Source organism: Nycticebus coucang, chromosome 12 (genome assembly GCF_027406575.1).
Source record: "Nycticebus coucang isolate mNycCou1 chromosome 12, mNycCou1.pri, whole genome shotgun sequence".
NCBI classification, from domain to species: Eukaryota; Metazoa; Chordata; class Mammalia; order Primates; family Lorisidae; genus Nycticebus; species Nycticebus coucang.
In genome coordinates, this window is record NC_069791.1 from 26061318 (window position 1) to 26085282 (window position 23965).

Sequence of the window (23965 nt, forward strand, 5' to 3'; positions counted from 1 at the left end):
AAAAATTTCCTGGGTGTGTTACAGGTACGTGGATTCCTAAACACTCTAGAATATTCTTAGCCTTTTAGGAATTCGGGTTTACAAGTATGTATTAATAAGCTACCATCTGATTAGGACCCATCTGGTCCTTTGAAAAATTTTGCCAGTTCTTTAACAGAAATTTGTGGCAGTTCTTTAACATTAACTCAATTTTCATTAACACTAATCTTACGTTACTTTGACATTAACTTAATTTTCATTAAATCTTCAAAATAATCTTAAAAGGAGTAAGACCTTGCTATGAAGCTGAGATAGTTTTAACTTAAAAACCTACATGAAAAGTATGTTAGTTATTTTAATAGCTTTAAAGTTAAAATAATGAGTTCACATGTTTTAGATATTATGACATTATACATTTATGTAGAGCTCTTTTAATAGTCACTATTATATCTATTGGCTTTTATCAACATAACAAGCCTGTAAAGGAGGTAAAACAGGTATTATTATCTTCGTTTTCTGCACTGGGAGACAGGCTAATGAAAGTTAAGTAACCTGCCATAGGTCATGTAGGTAATAAGTAGCTGAGTTTGACTAGAACATAAATCTTCAGTCTTAGAACAGTGCTTTTTCTACAGAATGGCACCATATAAGTTATCTAAAATTGAGGAGTTACTTGTATCTACTTACATGTATATACATATGTTTCATCAGACATTAAGATTTTTCTAATTAAAATGTTAGTACAGTATGCTGATTGATTTGGCATATGTTTAGATAGTAATATGCTTTATCTCGTAAACTCTAGACTGTGAGTTCCATAGGGCATAAACTGTGTATCTTTGTATTCCCATATCCTAGCCTACATTTTTGCAGAGCACCCAGGTGTTCGATAAGTGTTTTGATGAATGAACAAATGATAACTGAATGACCTTTAGGTTTTTGTGTCAAGCAGTGCCTGAAGGTTTTTGATGTATATTCTTGTCTCAAAGTGGAAAGGGCTCATTATAGGGCCCTTGATTTTTAAGTGGGAATGACAGACATTCTTGAATCTTGAATACATGTACACATAGTACCAGTTCTCACAAGCAGATGCTAAATCGTACTTCTGGAGAAGCACAACAATCATATGATAGTAGTAATTTTCTTTCTTGCAATGCAGTATAGAATATATTACAGCGTTTGGATAAAAACAGACCTTTTCTCCAGTAAACATATGTTGTCGGGAAGAGTTAAATTCTACATATTGGAGAAAGGGGGTTCCTCTTATTTTAGATTCCCTTAGAGAGTATCTAAAGAAAATATTTCTAAACCTATCAAACTTTTAAACTACCATTATAGCTTCCTCCTTGTCTTTTTTTTAGAAAGAAATTGACCCATCTCCTGCTCTAAGCAAGTGGTTTTGGTAGTTCAGAAAAATTTTTAATATTCTGCTATATGCTTAGCAGAGATGCTTTTTTGTAACATACGTATAAAATAAAACATTTTAAAATCCATTCTTAAGCACATAAAATCTCCTAAAAAGCACAGTCACTTTTCTTTCTAGAACCGTATTATTCCTTTGCCATTTATTTAGAATGCAGTTTTGTTTGGCTGCTAATTTTGTTTTTATTTTATCAATATATTTAATTTTTCTGCCTATTAGGAGTAGGAAGAATGAATAAATCAAATGTCCATTACGCTACACATTTGCAACTCATAACTAGCTTGGCAAGGAAGTGTATTGAATCTACGGTTCAAATGACATTTTAGATAAACTGGTTTTCATATACTTTTTTATGCTATATATATTAATGGTAAGTGAATTCATTACTAATCCATAAGACCCATTTCTAAAAGGTAAAAATCTATCAAAATACTCTTTCTTGAAGAAGATCTGAGAAGAATTTAAGAGGAAGAAATAAACACTTTAAACACTTGTCATGAAGACATGCCTTCAGTAAGTGTTGTGAGCACTGGTTTGATTCAGTTTTTGGTACGTAGCCAAATGTTCCTCCCATGCGCTTTCAAGTTCTTTCTGGCCACACTTTGAATTCGCCTCAGTATCTGTAGAATCATGGGAACTTGGCCTTTACTGTTGATTTTATTGTGAACACCCTTTAATCCTTGGTATACCAAAAATTTAATTTAAAGCATCTTTTTCAGGCTAGAAATGTTTTTTCAAAAATTGTCTTTTTCAAGACGATTGAGTAAAGAATTTACTTCAAAAATTTTGTTTCCTTACTATTCCATTTTTCCATCCATTATTTTGCTGCTTTTGACCTAAGAACAAGTTCTTTCCTCTCTGTTCCTCTCTAATATTTTAGGATTTCTGAAGACTGCAGCTTCCTATTGTAGCAATTATTCCTTAAGAATGTTCTATTTTTTCTTCCTTACCATATTCTCTGCCTTTTTCTGATTTCTGCTTGACATTTAATAGTTCTTTTTGAGTTCCTAGAGCCGTTATGCTTCTCTTTTGTGGTACTCATTTTATCTGGTATTTTTAAGGGGACATGTCTGTATTCTCTGTTGTACAGATTCTTGTCTTACTTACTTCTGTTCTCAGGAGTGCCAAACACAGGCATTCTCAGCGAATGGGTGTCAATAAATGTTAATTCTCTTGGATTAAATTAATCTTTTAGTATGGTTTCCATTAATGTAATTCTGTAAAAACCCCTGTCTCCAGGAACCGTTGTAAAATCCAGGCGGAAGATGGTTTCCTCCTGTGTTATAATTGGCCATTTTCTGCTGTATTTTTAGTCATTTCTGATGCACTGTCAGAACTCTGCATCTTGCAAGTACATGTCTCGCTCTCTCATTTTTGGTTAGGGATAAGATAATCAAAAGAACTTCATTCTTTTGGATGAACTAATCAACCGTTCTCTATTTCTGTGTTTGACACTCTCAGCATACTGCTGGGACTAGCAAGAATGTAGCAGCAGTAAAGACCCTTCCCTTCTGGCATTTGAAAGGTCCTGGGCTCTCATTCTGTGGATACTCAAGTCCCTTATATAAAGTGGCATAGTATTTGAATACAACCTGTGCCTATCTTCCCTTATACTTTATTTAGATGATCTCTATATTACTTTTAATACCCAACACCATATAAATGCTATATAAATAGTTGTTATAATATACTTTTTAGTTTGTCTCCTTTTTTTCTTTGCTTTTTCAAATTTATTTTGAATTTTTTTCAACTATTTTCAGTCCTTGATTGGTTTAATCCACAGATGCAGAACCCAGGGATGTCAAGGGCCAACTAAGCTTCCCTTTATCCTGAATGTATCTTATAAATTCTGTCTCTAGGGTGTCCCCAAGGGCCCCATACATCAGGGGAAGGATTGGAAGTGGTAGCTAAATATGTCTTTATTAACAAAATAGTCATTACAAAACTTTCTTCCACCCTGACCTTCTGCTCCCTTTTCTGCTTTAATTTTTTCCACTACACTTATCACCATTGGATGGACTGTATACCAGCAGATACCAGCGGTCTCCAGACTTTTTAGCACCAGGGACCAGTTTCCTAGAAGGCAGTTTTTCCCCAGGAAGGGGGGTGCGTGGGGGTGGGGAGCTGGGATAGGAGGTGGAGCTCAGGTGGTGATGTGAGTGATGGGGAGGGGCTGTAGATACAGATGAAGCTTTGCTGGCTTGCTGGCCGCCCACCTCCTGCTGTGCTCCTGGGTCCTTTTTGGCACCAGGGACTGGTTTCATGGAAGACAATTTTTGCATGAATGAGGGGCGGAGGGATAAGACAGGAAGCAGAGCCCAGGTGGTGATGTTGTGCAGCCTGGCTTCTAATGAGCCACAGACCAGACCAGTCTGCCGAGGCATTGGGGATCACGGCTGTATATTGACCCACTCTAGGGTCTAAGGTGTTTCAGAATAGCTGATTGTTTGTTTTATTCAGTGATCCTTCTCTACTGCTTGTCACATAGTAGCTTTTTAGTAAGAATTTGTTGAATAAATGGATGAATGGGGGAGCTGAATGATTTCTGAAGATACACTTTAAGTAGTGGGACACTTTAGTAAAATATTTAGTGTAGGCATAAGGAAAAGATCCTGGGCTGTCATCCTGTGGATACTCAATTTCCTTTTCTGAAAGGAAAATTTTTGCCTGTAAAGGCTGTGTAACACCTAATCTGGCTCTCAAGGAACATTTTATTGCACGAAAGCATTAAGAATACAATAAATACCCTTTCTTAAAGTTTATTGTAGAGAAAGAGTATGATTAACTTGAAGTACCATTTTTTTAAGCTATGGTTCCATAATATTGTTACCATACTTTTCAATAAGTATTTATTTATTTTTATTTGAGACAGAGTTTCCTGAGCTACAGTGCAGGCATCCTACAGCATCACCATAGCTTACTGCAGCCTCAAACTCCAGGGCCCAGGTGATCCTCCTGCTTCAGCCTCCTGACTAGCTGGTACTCACGTGTGTTACTGATTAATTTTTCTATTTTTTGTACAGATGGGGCCTCACTACTTTGCTCAGGTTATTCTTGAACTCTTGGGCTCAAAAAATCTTCCTGCCTCAGTCTCCCAGGTAGCTGAGACGATACGTGCATGCCACCATGCAGGGTAATTTTTGTACTTCTTTGGTAGAGATTGATTCTCCCTATTGTTTAGGCTGGTCTCTAACCCCTGGCCTCAAGTGATCCTCCCACCTCAGCCTCCCAAAGTGCTAGGATTATAGCTGTGAGCCACCATGCCCAACCTCAATAAGTATTTATGGAGTTTGTAATCTTCCCAACAAAAGTATGAAGAATGGTTTTGGAGAGATTACATTCTATATGGGAAAACAAGAAACATTCAAGAAAAGGAAACGGCAAGGTGTAGCAAGATAGGATTTTGCATAGAATAAGTTATAGAGTCCATCAGTGCTGTAAGAGTTTAGAAAAGGAAAAGGTTAATGTGAGCTGGAATGCTGGGGAGGTTACCATCTGGACTTTGCAGGATAATTGGATTTGTAGAAAAGGGAAATGTTTATCTGATGGAGGCAAGAAAAAAAAGATGCTGAAGCCTTGTATAACATGATAAAGAGTTTGGCTTTTATCCTATTAAGTTGATGGTAAACCACTGAAGATTTCAAAATAAGAGGTGATGGAGGTTGTGTGGAGAATGCACTGGGGGAGAAGTAATGGCTCCAGGAAGAATATAAGTAAGGACTATTGTTAGAGAAGGCTGTTGTAGTAATTTAAGAGAGATGATGGTATTCTGGACTTGGGTAAATCTGTTCAATTCTTTACTCTCCCTTTTTACCACTGATAAGCTTCATGCAGGTCTCTGTTATTTCACATATTATACAGTATTGCAATTATTTTTTAAGCTTCTATTCCCCACTGGTTCATAGTCATTTTGTAGCCCAGGCATCTAGCTCAGTGCTCAAAAAATATAGGACAAACAAATAAATTAATGAACTCCTGAGCTCTTTGATTACCCTTTGAAGTTAGCTCTCAAAATGTTTAAAGATGCCAGTCCTTAGTGGGGGAAGGTCAAAATATGTTACATGGTGCAGGTCATTGGCACAAAATAAAGAAATTTGCATCCCGACAGTGTCTATAAAGGCATATTACCCTCACTTCAACTCTCTGAAGCTAAAGAATGTTTGGCTTATTTCTTGGGTCATTCATTTTTGTGTTGTTCCATTTTCTTTATTTAGTTTATCATAATGAAATGAACATGTTTTTATATAGGGATTGCTAAAATCAGAGAACACAGATTTGATGAATAAATGTAATGGAATAAAAGTAAACTTCTTGCACAAAGGAAACAGCTTTTTAGTATGTTGTCTTGGAATGCTTATTTTACCAAAATGTTTCTTTGGTGCTCTTATATCATGGACCACACAGACATAACAGTTTGGTAAAACCTGTGATTTCAAAGCGAAGATCAGAAAGAGTCACCAATGATAGGAAGCCTGAACAAGTAGAGAAGAGAAACGTGTCTGAAATGTGCCCTATAAATGTAAATATGTGTATATTTCTTTGGGTTCTGTAAATTCCTTTCAAGAATCTCATTCTAGCATCATCACAACCTAAGTAGATGAGATTAGATATTGTTTATTTTTGTTTGACAGATGAGGACAGGCATTGTTTTCTACCAGCAGTGCATTTTTCTCTCTCTCTTTCTATATATATATGTATGTATATATATGCCTGATCTCTTCTGAAGACTTTCCTCCTAAACTATCATCTGATACTAAGGAATCCACTTTAAGTAAAGATTCAATCACCTTTTCTCCCTATGATGGTTTTTCAAATGTAGACTGTAAATTTCCCAGAGCACTCTGAAATGCATTATTTGGCCCCTTGTATACCACATTGTTGGTAGTACAGATAATAAGAATGTATCAGTCACTTTGAGTGTGTAGATAAAATTACAGTTAGAAGAATCCTTTTTGGTTGTTAATTTAACTTGTTGTTACTTAAAGGCCCCTGGGAATACTATTTACAGATCTGGCTAAGATGATCCTGTCAGATTTGTGTGGGTGTCTGTGGTTTAGGCAAAACTTTGTCAGACGTGAAAACTGAGGAATTTGTTCCTCACTTCATTTAACATTGGGTTAAGTCCTAAGCTCTGTGCTCAGCTATTTATATCTTTGTGGGCAGTGACTGCCATTGGATTATTTTTGCTACCACTTGAGTTGCTATGCCCACATGTGAAGAGCTGGGTTCTCCGTGGATTTTAGATGTTAGTGTACCATTACTTGGGGGGATTGGTCAAGATACAGATTCCAGGGCCCCACTCCCATGGTCTGTTTGCCCCTGGCAATGAGGCCCATGAACCCAATTTTCACTCATTCAGCAAATACTTCGGGATCTACAATGTGTGCTAGGAACTTTTCTGTGATAGGAATACCGTCTATCCTGGAGCCTCCCTGCTACCGTGTGGTGTATGTGTGAGGGGTGTGAGTGAGTGTGGGGTAACTGGGAAAAAGGCAACCATGTAGTTGGTAAGTTAAGTATATGGTGTGTTAGAAGGCGGTAAGTGCAACAGAGTTAATTAAGGTGAGTCAGCAGTGTGTTGGGATGGGGGTCCTTGGGGCTTAGGGAGGGAGGTGGAAGTGAGAGTGCAGTTTTACGCAGCTCTCAATATTCTGATATGTGTTTATCATACTTTGAAAAACCCTTCTTTTTTTTTTTTCTTGATATTCTATTTTTCTATGGGTGGAGGTTAACTTAATATGGGTGTTATGTATTACTTGCGTGGATGTTGTATATAGTCCATATAATATATGGAAGTTATATATATAATATTTCCTTAATGCACACACACAAAATTCTGTTATCTCCATAGGAGACAGAATAATGGCCTCCCAAAACAAAATTATCCAAGTCTTAATCCTCAGAAATTGTGAATATGTTACATAATATAGTAAAGAGAATGAAGGTAGTTTATCAACTAACCTTAAGATAAGGTTATTAAACGGGGTTATCTATGTGGGCCAGTGTAACCACAAGGTCAGTAACGTGATGTCAGAAGAACTTGATTGCTGTTCTGGCTTTGGAGATGGAAGAAGGATCCTTGAATCAAGCGAGGAATGTGGCTGGCTTCTAGAAGCTAAAAAGGGCAGAGAAATGGATTCTTTCCTAGATCCTCCAGAAAGAAATGTAGCTCTGATTACACCTTGATTTTAGCTCTTCGTGATTATAAATTTGTATTGTTTTAAGCCACAAAGTTTGTAGCGTTTTGTTACAGTGGCAATAGGAACAAATATCCCCCCTATTAATTGCCATCCGATAATGACTTTGCAACTATGTGACAAGTAATGTATCACCTTTCTAATTTGCCATTTCTAAAGTTATTTTAAGATTGAATATTTTATGTTTTATATCATGCCAACTGTTGTTTATTCTGATCATTAATTGGAAATAAAAATGTGCTCATTGTCTTACTTATATTTAACTATAAGCTCCTCACTGATGGTCTAAATGTAGTGAGCCACAGTCTCCTGAACAGGAGTAATCTTGCTATAGAAGTAACCTGTTCCTGGAATAGGGTAATATTAAAAAAAAAACCCATAGGCTCAGTGCCCCTACCGTAGTGGTTATGGTGCCAGCCACCTGCACCAAGGCTGGTGGGTTTGAACGCAGCCCAGGCCAGCTAAACAGCAATGACAACTGAAACAACAACAACGAGGTTATGGTGCCAGCCACCTGCACCAAGGCTGGTGGGTGTCTGTAGGGCTGAGGCAAGAGAATTGCTTAAGCCCAAGAGTTGGAGGTTGCTGTGAGCTGTGATGCTATGGCACTCTACCGAGGGCAACATAGCGAGACTCTATCTCAAACAAACAAACAAAAAACCCATAAAGATGTTATTTTCTACTTTCACCACTCAAAACTCTTCTGACACCAGATGTATGGGGCATTTCCTCACGTGTCAGAATGTTCTCCAGGAGACACCAAGTAGGTGTTCTCTAATTCAGTTCAATCTGACACCACCTGGAGATAGCATCAGAGGGCTCAGTCCTGTAAGACTACCTCCAACTTCAGATGTTAGTCATGAGTAGGTTGTTACCTATACTTTTTTGACTAACCAGCTATAAACTGGGGATTCCCATGCTCCAACTCCTTGGGGCTGACAGAACTCAGGGAAACCCTATACTTAGGTTTACTCACTTATTATAAAGGCTATTACACAAGATACAAATGAGTATATAGAGGGGACAGGTGCACTGGGCAAAGCATGTGGGAAGGTGCATGGAGCTTACGTGCTGTCTCTGGGAGTGCCACCCTCTAGAAACCTACACATGTTCAGCAATTTGGCAGCTCTCTGAGCCCAAATTTTGGGGCTCTAATGGGGCTTTCCTTGTGTAGCCATGATTAATTACATCATTGACTATTGGGGGTCAACTCAGCTTTCAAATCCCTCCTCTCCATAGAGGTCGGACTAAAAGTCCCAACCCTCTGATCATGCTTTGGTCCAGTGACCAGGCTCCATCCTAAAGCCATCTGGAGATCCCTAGCCACCAGGAATCTCACTAAGATACAAAAGACAGTTGACATTCCAAAGAATCTAAGGAGTTGTTTAGGAGCTGTATACCAGGAAACAGGGATGAAGAACAAATATATATTTTGCAATATATAGGTAGGTTTCCAGTTTGGGGAACTTGGATAAGTACCGTTTAGTTAGTCCCTTTGGCTTGAAGTTTCTTGAATGTAAAATGAGAGATTTAGAATAACTAATCTTTTAGGCCTCTCAAATTCTATTATATGAGAATTCAGCGCACATATGTGTGTATGCATGTGTCCATATAATTCCTCTATTCTTTTATCTTATTAATTCATGATTGGAAGAAAATGTTATGTTTCCTGTTTAGGGATGTAGAAATATAAAGTTCTGTAAGACAATTTGTATTATGCATTTGAATCCATATTACTAAGTTTTGATTTGATTTGTACTGAAGATAAAAGATGAACGATCTTGGCCCATAGAGAAAAGACACAGTAGACACTTAACTGTGATTAAAGTGCTTTGCCCAGGGCGCTGCGGTCACAGGGAGGAAGGGAACTTGGCCCTTAGAAGTTCAGGACTGGCCTCCTACAGGAAAGGATGCTGGTCAGAATGGGGTGGGTGGGATGGGTAGGGTGAGAATGGGTATTTTAGGGAAAGGACAGAACATTTCTAGAGCAGTAGAAGAGAAAGAGCCTAAAGTTTGAGGTAGAAATGGTCAGCTTAGCTTTGAAGGTGAAGAGATTTTAAATAGGAAAATTAGAATTTTTGGTAAATTTGATGTTTTTCAAGATGGCTTTGGCAGGTAGTATGTGTAAGGTGGTGGTCAGGGCGGTGGGCAGACTGGAGGTCGTGAGAATAGTGAGAATATTGCTGCCATTGTCCATGTGAGAAATGACATTGATCTGAGCTAAATCAGGAACAGTTGGAATGAAGAAGATGGATTGAGAAGTTTTACACAGATAATGAGCAGGTCTTGATAATGGATTAGATGTGAGATGAGTAATGAAGAGGTCCAGAATGACTCTGGCATTTCACGTTAACAGAAGTAGGGACTGGTGTGAGAAGAGGAGTGAGGGGAAGGCAGTACCCACGTCCCTCAGCATCTCTGAGGGGTTTCCAGTACCCAAATCCCATCCTCAGGGAAGAGATTGGGATGGAGATAAAGATTGCAGAGCCATAACTATGGAGATAAAGATTGCAGAGCCGTAACTGTAAATGAGGTCATTGTGAGAATTAAAGAAAATGACACTTGAAAGTGCCATACAAACTTAACCAAATCACCTGACAAATAAGTGGTAGAGCGTGGTTTGCTGACTCCAACAATGAAGCGTGTTCCTGTGACAATATCATGGAGAGGATTTAAGCAGGTGGGGATTGAACTCCCAAGATCTTTAAGATCTCTTCAAGTATTGAGAGTGAAAGACTTAAATGTAAAGTGTGTAACACAAATCGTAGGTATTATGTAAGTATTTGTGATTATTCTGTAAATCTATAGAATTTTTTGTGGTTTTTGCTAATTCTGGATGCAACTATTGTTTAGGTATATCAATACTGTAAGTTTGTAAAGTTATAAAAGAGCAAAATTACCAGAAATGCAAGACAGTGTTTTATTATATGTCTAATTATTTGTAAAGAGGTTTGCCAAAAACAGTAGGGGGATCGCTTGGCTAGAACCACATGTCATTTCTTTAAAGATCTGGTTAAAGAAAATGAAGCTTAAATTGGCTGAAATTCAACATTAAAACATTTTTTTTTTTTTTGCTTTAAAAAGGTAAATGAGGGAAAGACTAGGGCATTTGAAGTGAAGATGACCTACGTATTGCCTGCTCTGCCAAATTTACAGAAGAATTGGCTTAGAAAAGCGCTGTCTGGCTGGCCCTGAGCTTTGATTAACATCTGAATGGCGGAATGAAAAAGAGATGAAACCAAGCATTCGAAACGAGTAGGACTAATGGATTTCCTGCAGATTGGTCTAGCATTGTAGATACTCAAGTTCTGGAATTTGCCAGAACTGGGCTGGCTGACTTTAGTCCTGAACTCAAGCGGTGATGCTTGTACTGCCATGTTGAGCTCAGCCGTAATACAAGTTAAAAACTCAACCACTTTTCTCACGCAGTAGAATCTCTGTAAGTTGACCACCCAAGGGACTGTGATAACCTGGTCAACATACAAAGGCAGAGGCCGCCTGGACTGTGGCACATGTACAACTTAGGAAAATTAGGTCAACTTAAGGAAGTGGTCAGTGTGGAGAGGTGCTCCACACTGTTTTTTTTTTTTTTTTTTTATCAATAAAGTAGGATGGTTTGATGTGAGGATTAAATGGCTTTACACGAAGTAACATGAAAACCTTTGTAAATGTTCAGTGTGTTCCCTTTCTCCTCACTTCACGGCAAGCACAGGGATAGTTACAACTTTATTTATTCTTTCTCAATCCCTTTGGGAAAATATCAAAAAATGGCCTCAGTTAGTTTAATACCGCCGATCTTAGCTGGGTTTTCTGGATAGCAGAGCTTAGGAGCTAATGCTGATACACTAGGGGTATAATCCCAGGGCAGCAGAAGTGAGGGAAAAAAATGAAACAAGGCAGAGAAGGGCAGGTGTGGGGGCAGGGAGGTGGGTGGGTGTGGCAAACACAGTGACACAGGATTGAGTTGTAAACACAGCCAAGTGACCAGGGTGTCTCTGGACAAGGAGAGAGGAAAGGGCAGTCATGTATCCATTCCTTTTCCCTGTCCATCTTCATGGGTTAGCCTCTACCTCTGCCCTACTGTATTCTGCTTCCCAGCCTTTGGGGCAGCTGTTGGGCCCCAGATCCTGCAACCCATGGAGCAGCATTTCATTCTTGCCTGAGAATGGTGGAAGGCACTAGGGCCTCTCTGAGTGTCATTGGACCAGGCCTGGTGCCAAGCTGCTGCTGTAGCTCTGTGCAGGACAGGGCGCTCAGCCCTCCCTCCAGGTGAGGAGGAGACAGCTGACAGTGTCAGGACGTGACGCAGGTGGGCTGAGAGATCTATGGAGGATCAAAAACTGGGTACAGTGCACAGAAGCTTCTTTATAATGGTATTTACTTCTGAAACATTTTCTTTTAAAATGTTGATCCTTATTTATTCAGCATAGCTTTTTACAGTAGATAGTTTCCCACACTCTGAATTTTATTTTGCTGTCTTACCAATGACAGCCAATACAGCAGTCAGCAGTGAATTCTCTCAGCCCTTGAAGGTGAATTGTGCAAGGCTGCAAATGATCTCAGCTAACAACAGTGCCGACTACCTCCTGGTACTGAGGTGCACTTCACTTTGGTCTTTCCTCTGCCCTTTATTTCACTTTTTGGCAAACATAAATGCTTGACAAAAGATGTGAAAGTGTTGGGTTTGCCACAGAGAAGAAACAAAGGAATAACCACTGGATTGTAAATGCAGGTGTTCTCATGAAAGCTCCTTCAAGGAAACGCTGAGCAAACCGTGGATAACCTCTTTACGTGCAGCAAAAGGCAGGAGTGCAACCTGAGAGGAAGGACCAGCAGGCGTACGAGCCGGAGTTCGTAGAAATGATGGCTGAGGCCCACTGTGGCTGCAGGCAGCATGAAGGGCCAGATGTACGTCTGCCAGACTGTCCCAGTCACTCTGCCGAAATATCCCCCAGATCCTGCACATTCTTCCTTGAGGTCTACTGTATCTTACCCTCTGACTTATACTTCTATGATTATTTCCATCTTTATCAATCGCTGCTTTAAAAAATATCACAATTTGTAGCATTTGATTCAGCCTTTGCTTCATATGCTATTGTGTATTTGCATACCCATAGGCATGGCAGATTTGTTTCTCTAAGTGGATCGCAGCTCCTTGTGAACCAAAATCATGTTTTAAACCTCCTCTGTATCTCCCCCACTGAATTCAGTGCAGATCCATACCAAGAACATTATAAAGCATATTCTGATAGTGTCTGTTGTCACTGAACTCTGTCATCTAAGCTCAGGGACTGAAGTTAAATTCTGATTTTTTTTTTTTGTAGAGATAGAGTTTCACTTTATTGCCCTCGGTAGAGTGCCGTGGCGTCACATAGCTCACAGCAACCTCCAACTCCTGGGCTTCGGCGATTCTCCTGCCTCAGAATTCTGATATTTTTTGAATGAATCCTTCAGTATCCCAACTTTTGCTATTTGCCATCTAAAACTTAAGGACCAAATACGTTTGGAATTCCTTGCTGTCTGTGTTTGCTTTTGGAACAGATTCAGAGAGCACAAGACATGCTTCTAAACCTTACTGGTTCATGTTGTATTTCAGCAATGGGATCAGCATGCGTTAGATTGAAACTCTAGCTCCTTCTAGCCTGACTCCAGCGTAATTATCATACTCAATTACTATAATCATAATTAATCAAGTGTAATTGTACTGTTACCACTATCATAAGGGCTGTTGCCAGGCAGGACGTGTGACCTAGGGAATACCCATAGGTTTTGAAATTAGGCATGCATTGGCTTGAATTCTGGCACTTACTTGTCTATGCATCACCCTTCTTGCCCGTAAAATTGTGAAAGTAATATCTACTTCTTAGGATTTTTGTATAGAATAAAAATAATGTATGTAAATTGGTTTGCATGTCCCGTAGGAAGTTGGTGAATGACACTTGTTTTTTCCATCAATGTTATTAATCTCATTCAGTCCTGACAAATAAGTGTTTATTTCTTGTTTTACAGCAACCGGTCAGCTAGTTTTCAATTGAATGACTTCTGTGCTTTTGACGCTCTGGTCTTTGGTCTGGCCTTACCTATCATCTTCTTGTTGATATTCTTTTTGATGTAGGTTGGCAAAACATCCATGAGATTTATACCACAATTTTGTGATGCAGCAAGGTGTTTTCTTTGTTTTTATTTTTTTCTCTTTGTATAAACTATAGTCTCTTAAATAAGGACTGCCTTCAAGAGAGAAAAATCTAACATTCAGTAGTGCTGCTTGTCTCTACTTTATGTCATAAACTTGAATCTTTTACCTCTTTCTTATTAGCACAAATTAAGTGCTATTGTCTGATCAAACCAGATTTTCTCCTTTCATTAAAAGTTCTTATTTAAATCATTCACTTAAATGAAAAGGTGGTAGGAATGATCTCAATCTCATACTCTGTAAAGTTGTATAGTGAATGGATTGCACCAATGGGAAAAAGCTTGCCCCTCAGGTTTTTTCTTTTTCTTTCTTTTTTTTTAACCATTTTGAATAGTTTCCACAGTCTTGCCTCCGTCATCTTCCCAGGAATCTGCTAGGTGCGAAGCTTGCAGGTAGATACAGCAAGTTAGGTGTATGGGAGAAGAGGTACAAAGAAATGAATCAAAGATGAGTTTACAGTGACCTGAGACACAATTTAGCTTAAAGTATGTGTTCCAAATGGAGGCAAGGTGTGTAGTGTTGTCGGGTGGTATGGGGAAGAAGAGGAAGGTGTTGCACCCTCAAATCCCCAAATGGACGCTGTCCCAGCATGTCTGGGCACAGAGGGACAGGCTGCAGGGTAGAAACGACATATAATCTTCAAAATATACAGTGGTCAGTGGGAAATGAATCAAGTTATTTAAACGACTGTGGATTAAAATTTTAAAGCATTTCCATCTTTATAACAACAGATTTTTTTTGAAAAAGTACTTTGCCCTCTAAGCGTAATGGGTATGGATGTACTAAGAATACCCGGCTCCTGGAAGAGAGTGGTCCTTATCTCAGCCTGCCACAGAACCTTGGCGTGGCCTGGAGTCTAATGGAAAAGGCACCTAATTGTGGTAAATGTGTCTTACCTTCCAAAGTTCTTTTACGGTTTAAATTGCTCACAGTGTTATTTAGCTTTGGGGGATTTTGCACTGGTGGGAATGGCAGGCAGATCTCAGTGACCACAGAAGCTCTGAGCTAAAACCTAAGTTTTAGCTGCCCCCGAGAGCATCTAGCTCTAACTGCATCTTGGGCCACATTGTTTATCATTTTGCATCGCCCATTCTTCCTCCTTTGGAAGTTGTGTTATGGATGATACAATGTTGTCTTTTATGGGTATCTAACTTCCGAATGTGTAAAACAAGTTTCAATGTGTTAGACATACATGAAAAACATTATGTGAACTGTAAAACATTAAGGACATAAACATTGTTTTAACTGTTTTTCTTTGTTCTTAGGCTATTAGGAGGCAACAATATGTACATAGATTTTTATTGAATAACTATTCAGTAACCAAATACTTGTATAGAGTAAGTGCTAATCTGTATGACAAATGTTTAAAAGTGATTTTTAAAAAATGCATTGGTGAAAAGTCTTAGTCCTAACAAACTCTGAAACATACACACACTCATGCAAAATTTACCTATTGAGAAATTGTGCCTTCAAAAATTAGTTTAAGAATTCCCAAATGTTTTAGTGCAAAGCATTCTTATCTGTGTTTACAAATTTCTGTTAGAAAATGCATTTTGTTTCAGTGAGATTTCAGTATGTTTAGAGTTTTCGTAATTTTATTTAATAGCAATTTAGCTATTGTTGTATTTTAACTGCTATTATTACCTTGTAGCAAATGGTTTTACAAAACACAGAATGAGCATAGTGAGTCACAATCTGAATTAAGTAGCAGTTTATCTGGGATTGGGTTTTAAAGCCATTCTTTGTGCATCTACACATATGTCCTCTACATTAAGTTAAAAATAATCCTTGTCATAACTTTATAAGCGTGTGTAAGTTAGGATATAGGTTTAGCTGCTTTACCAGAGATCCAGAACTACAGATGCTTAAATTAGATAGAAATTAACTATGCTCCTGCCAGGTTAGTAAGCAGTCTGCAGTGTTGGCGACCGAGGCTCCTTCTGTCTTGTCGCTTTGCTGTGCATGGACGGAGACCACTGTGTTTACTTCAGGAAGAACAGGGAGGACATGCTCCTTTCTTTTAAGGAATTGACCTATTCTTCCTTGCAGCCTTTAGTCAGGACTCAGTTGTATCACTGCATGCGTTAGCAAAGGAGACTAGGAAATGTCGAGTGCCACACGGCTAGCTACAGTTCCTATTACTGTGGCAGAGGGAGAACGCGGATTTGGGAGGCATCTAGCAGTTTCTGCCGTGTGCACTCTACTTCCCATCCATGAAACAAGTGCATTCCCTCACCACATTTCAATCATCTCATGGTGCATTTTGCCTGGCGATGTTAAGTCAGTTTTCTCCCCAGGTCCCCATGGCTTCTGAGGGTTGGCACATCCATTCTGAAAACTAATTTGTCTGCCACCTTTTAACCGACCATAGATATCCAATATTCAGCGGGAAAGTGTGGCTGGGGTAATACACATACATCCAATCTACGGTGGTAGAGGGGAAGCAGAATAAGACACAGCATATGGAAAAGGGGAAGGCAGGAGATCTGGCAGTCACTGGTCCACAGCAACTTTCAAATCCTGTATGTAGAAATCGTGAAGATGTTTTTATCCTGGCAGGAGAAGAAGGCCTTTGTTAGCCCTCCTGGCAAGCCTGCCCCACTGCCCTGAGGGAGGAAATCACTTGTTCTCCGTGGCTCTTACCTTTGTCCTTTGGGAGGTTCTTTGTTGTCTTTGATTCTCCATGGCCAAATCTAATGTGGGCTTTGGAAAGTATATCGGTTTTCTAGGGGATAGATAGCTTTCAAAGCTGACTTCCTGCTGGGACAGGTAAGGGAGCCTAAGGGAATATCTTTGAGTTGAACAATCATAGGCTTTTACAGTCCAAGCTTGTGTGTGTGTGTGTGTGTACACTACATTTCCTCAAAAAGTCACTGGGCTTTTTGCCTATTAGTGCACATTAGCTCCAAGTGCAAGCAGCCACAGCCATTTTTTTTTTTTCCAGCTGTAAGTGCTGGATTTTTATCCTTGGCCTTTTTGTTCTGCAAATCTCTTTCTTTTTAAGCATGGTGGACAGTTACCTTGAGGCTTAGGTGGGAAGTTGACACCTTTAATATCTTGATTACGGGTCTGGCTCCCATTGTCATGGTGGGAACTCTGAGGGGGTTCCAGGTTTATTAGGCCGTCTTCTGAACCCACTGTTTTAACGGTGCTAGTGTGGAATATAGAAGAATCTGGCTTTTAAACCCTGTGTGGCTCCACTTTACCAGACACACAGTCAACTTACATTTCTCACAGCTCACAAGGTGAATGTGAGCTACCATTCACCTTGAGATTGCTTTATTTAGACAGAGTTTATTCTCTGGAAGGACTGTGTTGAAAGCAGCAAGAGGAAGCCAACACAACCAACAGTATTACTTTTTCTAATCATTTCCCTTCAAGCTAGAGGCTTGGTTAGACCTTTCAAGGTACTCTACTATCTCTCAAAGCAACAGTTTGACCAAATGTCATAGCAAGAGTCAGCAGATTTTCTTCCTACTATTTTGTTACCATCTGGTGCTCAACCTTGAAGTCAGTACCGTACAATATGTGGTTCTGTTCGGGTGGCAACTTCTTTGAGCCCTTAAATTCTGTGATAAGACATGACTTGACCCAAAATTAAGGGCTTAATCAAAATGGAAGTTTACCTCTTTGACAGGTGAATCAAAACGGAAGTTTACCTCTTTGACAGGTGACAGCCAGAGTATAAGCAGCTCAGAACTGGTAAGTTCCAGTGACCTGGGGACCCAGGAGCCTCTGTCCTGTTGCTCCAGCATCCTTCCGGTGTTGCCCTTGCCCATGTGGTACGAGCTGGTGCAACACCACCACTCTGCATTCTGGCCAGTGAGGAGGGAAGAGAAAAAGGGAGGGCACATCTTTTCCATTTAAGGGCTCGTCTGTTGACGTTGACCAGAACATGGCCGTAGGACCATATCTGGGAGGCTTAAAATGTGTGGAGTGTCCTGGTAAAAACTTTATTAATAGCAAAATAGAAATTATCAATAAGGAAAAAAGGAGGGAATTAGTTTACCAAGCAAACAAAGCCTTTATCCGCACATTGAAAATTAATAGTTGGAAATGATCCCTAGGGTAAAGTATAGTACCTGAAGGCATCAAAACCTACCTGGATAATATATACATTTCACTGTCTTTGAGTAAATGTAGTCTGCAATTTGCCTTTCAGAGACTACAGTGAGTATGTTCATGTGTATTATGTTTGAAACTGTGTGTTTAAAAATTTATTTCTTCACCTGTGAGTTTTTTTCCCTCGTTAATACTTAATGAGGTATAAAGGGCAGAGCAGACTCAAAATAGCATTAAGTCTCAGGCTTTTCCAGCAAAGTTCTCCTAACTACGGTGAGAGAAAATGCGTTACGTACTATCAAAATGGAAATTTCTTTCAATACTTAAGTCTTATTGAAAAAACTTGTGTAAATTTTCTATTTTCCATTTCATGCCCACATTCTATACATATATTTGTTGTTAGTATAAAATGTTTGAATTACTTAATATAAAGCCGACACTCCAGGAAGATGTGCAGTATTATTTTGGGAGGCATCTTGCTTTCACATTGATGCTTACCTCTTTGGGGATGCATAAAATAGTTGACAAGACTTGGGTAGCTGTCTATTTGCATTCATTAGCACTCATTGATGAAATTAGAAGCTATCTGATACGGCTATTGATGGCAGGTGTTTTATAGCTACCTCCTCTATTTCCTCTGCCCTTCCTTATATCATCAGAGTTTGCCTCTCAGCCTACTGCTTTCCCATAACTGATTCTTCATTTTTGAGTCTCTAATCTAAGGTCAGATTTTCTGAGAAAGCACTTTCTTGACTGTGGCAGAATCCAAGCTGACACCTGGTGATCCCTGCCTCCTGGTTCCTTCCTTTGTGTGATCTCCTAGGCTTGAGTTGGGCAGTACCTGTGACTTGCTTTCAAACGGTGCTGGGGTATCATTTTCATAATTACATTATGTGAGACTTGGTTTTAAGTGATGGGAGGAAGAGATTCTCCTGTAGTTTCAAAGTAGTAAGCTGCCACTTTATGACAGGACCATATGGCTAGGTAGGGCTTGAGTGTGGCAGCAAGGAGATGAGAGCTGGCCATCAGCCAGCAAGAAAACCAAGGACCTTGGTTCAGAACCGCAGGCCGCTGAATTCTGCCAACTTGAATGAACATCCTTGGATGAGAACTCAGCTCCAGCTGAGAATGCCAGCCAGCTGTTGCTTTGGTTTCAGCTGGGCGAGACTTTGAGCCGAGGCCCTAACCATGCCATGCCTGGACTCCTGACTTACAGACACTGTGAGATAATAAATGTGTATTGTCTTACGGTAAGAAGTTTATATACTAAGGTATTACACAACTAAAGAAGAAGATATAGATATTAAGAGTAATGTGATGCTTGAGGAAAAAATAAATCTACATTTCATATCCTGTTCCCCTTCTCCGTGGGCACGGCTACATGTGCAGCACCTTGTTCAGGGGTGGTGGAGTAGGCATACAATCCAGAATCAGAGACATAACCCAGAATCCAGTCTGCATGTTTCAAATTCTGTTGAGCTTTCTTGTCTGAGCTTAACTGCAAACAACTGATTTAAATATTATAGTTGTATGAAGTTGCTTGACTTTGCAATGTCTAGAAACCTAAGTTACTGGGTCAGGCACTTTAATAAAATTCTATTATATCTGTGCAGGTAATATAAGATAGCTCTTTTAAAACAATAGATCTAATGATCATTATTAGGATTTACCTTAAGTGAAAAAATAAGCCCATGTTTCTTTTTTTGATTCCCCTCCCCCCCAAAAATCCTATCTATTCAAGAGACCTGTGAAATACCATCTTCTCCTTCCCTGTAATGAATGTACCTTTCTTCTCTCTTCTTACTTGGGCTGATGTCTTCCATGTATTTCACCTTAAGGCTTTGAAGCTCAGAGTGTGGCATCAGCATCGCCTGCAATTTATTAGAAATGCAGATTCTCAGCTCCCACTCAGACTCTTAACATCAGAATCTGTGTTTTTATAAGCTCCCTATATACAGTAATCATGTACACACCAAAGTTGGAGAAGTGCTGCTCTAGGCCTCTCTGTGGTGTTTAATGTATTTCATGTTGCATTATAGTTATTTTTACATTTGTTTCATTTCCCATATTTGATGATAAATTTTCAGGTGTAAAGAACTTAAGGTTTATTCTTTATTTCTCTTGCAGTGCCCAGCATGGTATCTTACATATAGGGGCACAATTAGTTATTTGTTAAACTAAATTGACTCTAGGAATATTTCTTCCTATTTTCTGGAAATCTTTCGTTACTGTAGTTAGCCTCAGATGTCTGTTGTCAAGGACATCATTTTGTTGATAAAGCAGGGACCTTCATAATCTACTTAGGAGACATTAGAACTTTGTCAGGCTTAGATGACTCATTATGATTCAAACATCTCTAATGACATTTTTATTCAATTCCTAATACTCAGATTGTTTCCTCAGAATGCACAAATATAATTCCTAACTCTGTTAGTATCCATGCTAATGGATCACATTTATCTATTTCCTCTGACCTTCAATTCAAGAAGAGGGTTAAGTGCATTCTGTGCACTTGTCAAAGATACTTTTTTCTCTAATGTTTCTGTAGTACTAAAAGAATATACTAAAATGTCAGGGAGAGAAATCCAGCTTTCCAAGGTACCTGCTCTTGCTCACTTGCCAGAGATCTTATTATTTCCCTTTGATCTCATCCTAAAGGTAAAAATTTAAACTGGCCAGGATTGTATGGGGAGTGCTATTTCATTCTCTATTCCTAATACTTTGTGACAAACTGTAAAGCTCCATGAATGATATTTATTTAGTTTTCCAAAAAGCAAACAATCTGTAAACAGTGAGGCTAATGTATGGAAATTTACCTATGAGAAAGCATTCCAATATTGTGTGTGTGTGTGCATGACAGTATGTGTGTTTAGAAAATATGGTTTGTTAATTGTTTATTTGGGGGGATTTTGAATGATTATTTAAAAAAACCTATTTGCATCTTGAGTAGTTGAGTTCCGCCTCACTGTGCTTAGCAAGCAGGGCAGCATAAGATATCGGAGTTGTTTTATAGCGTGATTTCAAATGTACTATAACAATAATTAAATACGTCTACTAAATCTGTTAAGAATGCCCCAGTGTGAGTAGAATCTTTTTTTTTTCTTTAAGTTAAATTTATGGAAACCTGGGAAGTTAAGTGACAATGCTCTTTCAAACCTGATTCATGTTTTTATTTCATTGGCAATCAGATTACCTATAATTGTTCTTAGAATCACCACAACATGAAATTTTTAGAATTTTAAAGCTGGTGCTTAGGGGAACCTTCATGTCTTGGCATACACAGGAGCGTTTTCCGTGACAGTGATTTTCTTTTTTTTTTTCCGACAGTGATTTTCAAACTTCCGTTTTGAACTCTTTTCAGTTAATTATTTTTAAAAAATATGAGAATTTATTTTTATTTTAGGACATATAGGAAATGTAGATTATTGTCAAACATTTGATTCATGGATTCTGAAGTAAAAAAAAAAAAATAAGCAAAAAGAAAGACAGGTAGTTTGAGATTTGTAATTTAGAAATGGAATGAGTTTGTTTTTCCCCCAGAGGACAGACAGATGAATGGTGTGTCATGAATGGACTTCCTTTGTTCTGTTTGTTACTGTCATCTTAATATGCCAGATGTCACTCAGGTGACGACACTGAGTTCAAAGTTGCATAAGCAGCCCTTTTAAAGATTATGGTCTTGAAGCAATAGACTTTAGTGTCATGGAGATCATAAGGTGGCCGGGTGTGGTGGCTTATGCCCATGATCCTAGCGCTCTGGGAGGCAGAGGTGGGAGGATCACTTGAACTCAGGAGTTTGAGACCAGACTGAGCAAGACCAAGCCCTGGCTGGTTTCTACCAAAAAATACTCTGTCTCAGAAAAAAAAAAAAAAAAATTCACTAGGCAACATGGCAGGCCCTGTAGTCCCAGCTACTTGGGAGGCTGAGACAGGAAGATCACTTGAACCTAGGAGTTTGAGATTACAGAGAGCTGCTCCTAAAGGAATCCTTCTCTGCAGACAGTTCACAACATGACTGCTTCCTTCCTGCAGTCCTGCAGGACCGTGTCTAATACTTCACTTTTTTAAAGGGCTCACCTGTCTAATTAGATCGGGCCAATTCCCCTTTGATAAATTCCAAGTCAACTGGTTGGTGAGTTGGAAGTCCTATCTTGGAGTGTGGAACCTGTTCATTCATGCTTAAGGGGCTGGAAGTATATGTGGGTGTGGATCACTGGGGATCATCTTAAAATTCTTTTGACCACATTTTCCTTACAAAAATTAAGTGTTCCTTATAGTCTCATGCTTTGGCTTTGACCTGCCACTTGGTTGGGAGATGACAAATCATGTCTTATTTTAGTGTTTGTGGTAGGAGTTATTTTTCCCTCCTGGTAAAAATTGTTATCAAGAACTTATATTCATTAGTTTAGAATCAGAATTTTAACTTGCACAATGCTATGTCTCATCTATTCTTTAGAAATGACAAGAAGAGATGAAATGACAAGTTGTCGTCCCCTTACAGAGTGATGGTAAATAACATCTGGGATCAAGCATGTATTACTCTCATGGGAGAGCGCACAAGATCAGTTTTTCTCATAATGAAATAATTTAATAAAGATACACTATTATTAAGCACAGCATAAGACCCACCCCTTCTCCAAGAGCATATGTGGTTTCATTTGGGAAGAACGTTATAGGGAAGTTTTTGAAAATTTTGTGTATAATTGGGATGTAATAAAAAAAAGTTAGAAGATGTTAGAAACTTACTGATTTTAGGATGAGAGTTGAAATATCATCTAGTTATTACAGCTCTTATTCTGAGATTACTTTTTCTCCTTTTATTCCTCCCCTCTTGAATCTTATATTTTCCTTCAAAATTTTAAAACAAACTGAAGTGTAAATCAAATTTATCTTCCTTTCTTCCCTTCCTTCTCTTCCTTCCTTCCTTTCTTTCCTCCCTTCCCTTCCCTTCCCTTCCCTTCCCTTTTTCCTTTCCTTTTTCCTTTTCTTTCCCCTTTCCCCTTTCCTTTCCTCCTTCTCAACTGTCCTCCTGGGTAGAGTGCAACAGTATCATCATAGCTCACTCGTCCTCACCTCTTCCTCCTGGGCTCAAGTGATCCTGCAGCTTCAGCCTTCCAAGTAGCTGGGATTGCAGGTATGCACCACCATGCCCAGCTAATTTTTTCTATTTTTGGCAGAGATGGGGTCTCATTGTTGCTCAGTCTGGTCTTGAATTCCTAACTTCAACCTAGCCTTTGGCCTCTGCCTCTCAGAGTGCTAGGATTACAGCCCTGAGCCACCAGGCTTGGCAAAATCTTAATATTATAAGAATTTATAGAAGTAGTTATAATTCAATAGACTAACAAAGATGATGCTTTTTAAATTTTGCGTTATTATTTATTATATATTTAACAATAAAATCCATTACATATATCATAAATTCCATCTCTACCCGAGGAAGAGCGTGGGCCAGTGACTTGCTTGTGAGGGGCCGGAACATTGTAGGGAACATTGTAGTGGCTTTGCAATATAAGGTGAACCTCATTTCCTGAGACGAATCCTGATTTGGTCACGGATCTTGACAGGAAACAGATAATAACACCTGGACAAGATAATTGGGGAGAGTGTAGTAGAGAACCGGTGATATCAAAGGAGACCCCAAAGGACACGGCAGTGTACTCTGGTGTTGGTAATTACAGGGGGACCCCTACATCTCCAGCTGTCTGTGTAAGCGGCTGCCCACCTTTGTTAAAGGGACACAGCCCATCAAGGAACCTGGTGGGGAAGGGACCAGGATGATAAATGCCCTGACCTCGTCCCTCTCCTGCCCTATGGTGTCTTCCTGGTCTCTTCCAATGCTGAGACTCACAGAAAGCCTGAGGGCAAGTACATCATTGCAGCCCATGACAGTCTCCCAGGGCCCAGGGTCAGCTAACAATGGGAAAGAATCAACCTGGAGGAAGAAACCAAAAATTATTTGGCAGAGATAAATAATTATCTCTAGTATGCCTTTGGCTAGCATATTTCATCTTGTGGAGACCAGGGTGTTCATTTTAGAGCAGCAGTTCTCAACCTGTGGGTCATGACCCCCTTGGGGGTCGAATGACCCTTTCACAGGGGTTGCCTAAGACC

The 23965-nt window shown here is 39.3% G+C and overlaps 1 protein-coding gene across 4 annotated transcripts in view; it reads left to right on the plus strand.

Moving 5' to 3' along the window:
* KIF21A (kinesin family member 21A) overlaps positions 1 to 23965 on the plus strand; it is a 143484-nt gene that overhangs the window by 34296 nt on the left and 85223 nt on the right. The gene's annotated exons all lie outside the window — the stretch shown is intronic.